Below are 4,926 nucleotides of genomic sequence, written 5' to 3'. Positions count from 1 at the left end.
CAGGCTGGTGGCCCGGGGCCCCTGTGTGTGTGAGACAGATGGACACCTGTGAACACTGTCATCTGAGGAGAGCCAGCCCCGGGGAGCTGGCTTCGGGCACTGAGCATGTGCGGGGCTGGGGGCTGCAGACATCCGGCTCTCAGTTCTGGGCAGCGCCGCGGGGATGGGGCCTCAGTGGGAGCGGAGGTCCGAGCAGAGGGTCTGGCGTGGTCACCTGCGTGGGCAAGGCTGTCTGTCACAGGTTGGGCTGTGACAGCAGGACCCCAGCCTTTCTTGGGCACTTCTCTGTGCCAGTTCTCTGCCAGGCACTTCAGAGGAGGAGGAAATACTAGATGAATAAATGGACAGATGGATGGCCCCATTCTCCGGGGGTTCAAAGTCCACATCCCAGAGGCTGGAGCCACAGGTCCACACACTCACACCCCCGATCCTCCCTATACCCACTCCCCCACACGCACCCCCTATACCTGCATGTACCCGTGTTCCCATGCACCCCCCCGCCCCACACATCCCTGCTCGTGCACACGCCCGTGCACCGAGGCACACAGTTATTTCGGAACGGGTTTCCCGAGTCTTGAGAGCTGTAGTTTTGGCCAGAGCCTCTCCAGCTTGGGGCACCCGCTCCTGACATGGCCTCTCAGGGAGGGGCTGCGTGGATCCCAGCCCCGCCGTCCCGCAGCCAGATCATGACTCACCCTCCCGAGCCTCTTGCCTCAGTCTGTCAACTGGGCGGGTCCCGCCCTGCTTGCCTCACAGGGCGGCACCAGCGTTCCCGTGAGACACAGGGGCGTGTTTGTCAATGGCGAACTGTGTTTCCAGCGGCAGATGCTGCTGCTGCCTGCCCAGCTCCTGCACGGAAGATTCCTCCGCCCACAGGCGCCTCCGTCCTGGGGTGGGGAGTGTGTGGAGGTGAGGCCCGTTCTGAGGCGATGCTGGAGGCGTGGGCTCCTCCGCCCTCATCCTTTGCAGGGCGGGGCCCGGGTCCGGTGTGGGTGGTAGGGGACTCGGCCATCCAGCTCGGGAGGCGGGTAAGAGAATTCGGCAAAAGAGAGTGAGGGGAGAAGGGAGGCGAAACCACTGGCCAAAGCCTGAGGCTAGAGCAGTGTCCTTCGAGCAAGGAAATGGCCTCTTGCCCTGGCCACTTTGCTCAGTGGTTAGAGTGCCAGCCCTCGGACCAAAGGGTCTCGGGTTCGATTCCCAGTCAAGGGCATGTACCTGGGTTGCAGGTTCCATCCCTGGCCGGGTCGGGGCATGTGTGGGAGGCAACCAGTCGATGTGTCTCTCTCAGGTTGATGCTTCACTCTCTCCCTCTCCTCCCTCCCTTTCATTCTCTCTAAAAATAAAAAAGGAAATGTCGCCCGGCCGGCGTGGCTCAGTGGTTGAGTATTGACCTATGAACCAGGAGGTCACGGTTTGATTCCCGGTCAGGGCACATGCCCGGATTGCAGGCTCCACCCCCAGTAGGGGGGCGTGCAGGAGGCAGCTGATCCATGATTCTCTCTCATCACTGATGTTTCTATCTCTCTCTCCCTTACCCTTCCTCTCTGAAATCAATAAAAAATATATAACAACAAAAAAGGGAATGTCATCTCACATTCCATGCTCCTGGCACGTCCCTGGGCCACGCCTCGCGCACAGCCGGGATCGCATCTCCCAGGTGTGGGGATTCCTGTTGGGAGCCATCGCAGACCCTCCAGCTTTGGGGGACCCCTGGAGAGCCCAGGGGGTGGAGGGTGGGAGTGAAAGAAGGGAATTGCTGCTGGGTTGCCAGAAGGCCACCCCATCTTCTTTTCTTCGAAGCTGTGCCTGGGGACCAACATGCCGGGTGGCCCCCTTTGGGTTCAAGCACTTGGATTTGGGGTCATGGAGACCCAGGGGCTACTCCATGGGGGCAGGGATATGGGAGTGGGGCTACACTAGGTCCTCTGCAAGGAGCCCCTGATCAGAGGTCTCCCCGCTTTTTAAAAAATATATATTTTATTGATTTTTTACAGAGAGGAAAGGAGAGGGATAGAGAGTTAGAAACATCAATGGGAGAGAAACACTGATAGGCTGCCTCCTGCACGCCCCCTACTGGGAATTGAGCCCACAACCAAGGTACATGCCCTTGTCCGGAATTGAACCCGGGACCCTTCAGTCCGCAGGCCGACGCTCCACCCACTGGGCAAACCGGCCGGGGCCGAGGTCTCCCTTTCGTTTCCCTCCCCCAATCTAGCCCAAGGCCTGCAGTTTCGCATTAGGGAGCCACAGGCCAGAGGAGCAGAGGACTGGCCCCAGGTCGCACTGAGCACAGGAGCGGAACCTGGGCCTCCCGTCCTAGCCCCGCGCTCCTTGCCAGGCCTCGGAGCTGGGCTTTGCCGGGGACGGCTTTCCCGAGGGGAGCGTGGATGGAGCCGGTCGGCAGCAATGGCCTGTGGGCCGCAGCCGTCAGGATGGGCCCCTAGGAGAGGGGGCGAGGCCTGGCTCACCCGTGAGGGAGGGTGAGGAGCAGTGGGACAGCGTGGCCGCCTCTCCTGTCTCACGTGCTGAGCCTTCCTGGGTCCCCATCGCTCCTCTCCCTCCGTCCTCGCGATGCGCTGTGAAGGCTCTTGCTGTCGCCCTCCGCTTTTAGATCTGGTCATTACGTTGGTAAACGTTCTCTGAGCCAGTGCTCTCTGCCAGGCCCTGTGCCTCCGCCCCGGGACCCAGAGGTGACCCGGCGGACTGGCCCTGCCCCTCTGGGCCCACCGTCTGATGAGGGAGGCAGCATGGTGGCTGCCTGGCGGGGAAACAGCTGCATGAGCTGGGACCGGCTACTTCTCTCTGGGTCTCCATTTCTCAGCTGAAGATGGTGAGAATGAAGTCCCTTCTTCCTAATATTTATAAAGGGCTCCGAACAGAGCCAGGCACGTTGAAAGTGCATGTGTGTGTGTGTGTGTATGTGTATGCGTGTGTGTGTGTGCGCGCGTGCGCACACACGCGTGCGATTAGGGTTCTCAAAAGGGACAGCTAATTGTAGGTTGTGAGCCAGTGCTACCCAGGAGGGAGGTAAAAGGGGACGAGGGGGAGCTTTCCCGAGAGCTGGAAATGCTTTCTGTCAGATGGGGGTGTGGGTTCCAGGGGTGTGTACAGTTGTCAGAATTCATTGAACTGGTAATAAAAAGAACAACAGAATACCTCCTAGAACTAGACTCTTGGAATTGGTGCATTTTGCTGTACGTAAAGTATACCTCAGTAAACAATGTACATCAAGGAAGACAAAGAAAGGGTGGAGAGGAAACGAGGGACCCTTGAGACCCTCTTTAGACAGCGTAGTCAGGGAGGGCTTCTGAGAGGAGGTGACACTGGAAGGGTGCCTAGAAGAGAAGAAGTCTCTGGCTGTGGGGAAGGGAGAGAAGGAAGCTGAGGCTCTAAGAGGTTTGGGACCACACCCCGTGGAGGGATGGAGAGTGGCAGCTGGGAGATTTCTTGGCAGCTGGGCCCGGGTGGGCCCTGCAGAGAGGCCAGGCCGGTGGTGGCATCTGCGTTTTCTAGGGTCAGCGTCTCCCTGCTCCTGGGCCTGTTCTCGGGGCCTTGGCACTCAGAGAAGCACTATTTTAACTTGTGTGGGAAATGAGTCCCTAAATATGCACTGAGTGGGGGGGGAGGCATCGGGAAGCTGTGGCTCAGGGCAGCTCCGCCTTCCTCCACCTCAGCGAGCACAGGGTGCAGGGCTGTGAAGCTCTCTGCCCGCCTCCTCTCCCCTCCGAGACCTCAGGCCCCCTCCCGCCACAGCCCCTCCCGCATCCCCGCCCCCTCGTTGGGGAGCCCAGTGTTTGGGGCCAGGCCCCTGCCTGGGGTCCCCAGCTTTACAGACCTGCCTCTGCCCTCAAGCTGCTTCGGCCTGGTGGGAGGGACAGAGGCACAGACCATGGGGCAGGTGCTGGGAGGACTTCCAGAGGAGGAGGCGCCTGAGCTGAGCCCAGGAGGCTCCTCCCCAGGAGAAGGAGAGGGCGAGAGTGCGGCCTGTGTGGGACCAGCAAGTGCATCCTCTGGCTAGAACCCCACCTCCCTCAACGAGGGTCCTCTCTGTCCACAACCCTGTGCCATCCCATGTGTGCCCTGGCCTGTGGCCAGAGGAAGAGGAGTAAGGGGGGAGAGGAAGGCGAGCCCCGGGCGCCAAGGGGACAGGGTTGGGGGTGGACTTAAAGGGGGGAGAAGTGAAGGGCCAGGTGGGCTGAGGACAGCACAGAGAGTGTTCCAGCTGCGGGCTTGGGAGTGTTTAGAGAAGAGAGGGGGCTTTGGTGGAGGTAGAGATGCCAGAGTGAGGCAGAATGAGGAGGGGTCCAGGAGCCAGCCTGAGGTCCCAGCAGGACAGGGTCAGGTCAGGCAGGAGGCCAAGGAGGAAAGGGGTGCAGAGAGACAGAGCAGGGAGGGAGGATGGTGTGTCTCGGGTCCTCTGGCTAAGGACTGGCGTGCCCCTCGCTAGAGCCACCTCAGGACACAGTCGGGGCTGATGTGGGGAGTGGGACGGCCGAGCCTCTTCCCCCAGCACCGTGAGCAAGAAGCTGGTCGGTGGGGCTGTGTGGGCACAGCATGGAGGGGCTCTGTGAGCTCAGGGCAGCAGGAGCAAGCGAGCCCTGGTTCCCAGGCTGGGCAGTGGAGCAGGGCCCCCAGAGCTGGAGCTCCCTGCACCCCCAGGCTAGAGGCGAGGTGAGCTGCTCCAGAAATGAAGGGGCAGCCAATGCCGCACCCACCGCCTTCCTCCCACCCGAGCCTAGAGCGCTCGGGCCCAGAGCCTGCCCGGCACTGTGTGCAGCAGAGAAGGAGACCACGGCCAGGGTGGCCCAGGTTCTGTGGGTGCTGAGAGAGGGGGAGCTGACCTGAACCCCAGCCTTGGGTTCCCGCCCGGGTCCTCAGCCCTGCTGGGCTGGAAACCCAGCCTTGCGGGGGGGGGGTGTGGGGTGT

At 61.3% G+C, this 4,926-nt stretch overlaps 1 protein-coding gene across 1 annotated transcript in view; it reads left to right on the top strand.

Moving 5' to 3' along the window:
• MAPKAPK3 (mitogen-activated protein kinase-activated protein kinase 3) overlaps positions 1-4,926 on the top strand; it is a 28,144-nt gene that overhangs the window by 16,947 nt on the left and 6,271 nt on the right. The gene's annotated exons all lie outside the window — the stretch shown is intronic.

The sequence above is a fragment of the Myotis brandtii genome, unplaced genomic scaffold, assembly GCF_000412655.1.
Source record: "Myotis brandtii unplaced genomic scaffold, ASM41265v1 scaffold693, whole genome shotgun sequence".
Taxonomy (NCBI): Eukaryota; Metazoa; Chordata; class Mammalia; order Chiroptera; family Vespertilionidae; genus Myotis; species Myotis brandtii.
Note: the sequence above shows the minus strand (reverse complement) of the source record. Positions and strands in the feature narration are given on the sequence as shown.